The sequence below is a fragment of the Echinops telfairi genome, unplaced genomic scaffold, assembly GCF_000313985.2.
Source record: "Echinops telfairi isolate 266 unplaced genomic scaffold, ASM31398v2 ScPeMD7_7475;HRSCAF=8513, whole genome shotgun sequence".
NCBI lineage: Eukaryota > Metazoa > Chordata > Mammalia > Afrosoricida > Tenrecidae > Echinops > Echinops telfairi.
This window is the reverse complement of record NW_022111379.1, coordinates 24111620-24112448: the sequence shown is the minus strand read 5'-3', so window position 1 is coordinate 24112448 and position 829 is coordinate 24111620.

Below are 829 nucleotides of genomic sequence, written 5' to 3'. Positions count from 1 at the left end.
GAGAGACCCGAGAACTAGAAAGGTGAGGCTCACCACCCATTTATCCCTCCGCCTTTCAATTAGCCCCACATATGATTATCAGCCAGGCTGGCACAATTAACTAACTCACCCATGATCTCTGGTGCTATCCTCTAACTGCACTAGCCAGTGTGTTTCAGAGAATAAGCTACAAGGACGCTATGATGAAAACAGATCAATCCGTTTCAGAGCCCAAACAAGTTCTCCTATATAAGATTGCAGATGCTATCCAAATCTTAGACAAGGCAGTTTTCCCAAAGAAACCTGAGAAGCCAAACACATATGTCCTCCAGTGGATCTACGAGGCAGGCAGCACACGAAATTGTATGTACAGCGTTACATTATTCATACCTTGCAGGGGTATTGTGAGAAAGAATTGAAAAGGTGTCGCTTTATTAAGCACTGTTTAAAATGCCTAACACATACACATGATAATTACTGGTTGTCTTTCAGTTAGCGCTTAAGAAGATCCACAGAAAAGCAGGAATCCTTTATCTGCCTCTCTTCTTAGTTATAGTCTTACATAAGTGCAGGGATTATCCAACTCTTCTAGAAGGATTTTATTCCAGCTTCAACTTTATTTAAAAACTCTTTCATAAATTATAATTTGCCAGTCAGACCAAGCTTGCTATGGTTTTTTTTTTGAGGTTGTTTTTTTTGCCGAGAGAACCTGTGAGTATAAATGACATGCACATACATAACACATGGAAATGGAGAAATGATGTTTTTAAAAAGGTCTGTCATGTCCTATGACATTTCCAGAAGTAAAGTTTGGCCTCACTAAATTGTCTGAAAATGTGACTTTTGATTA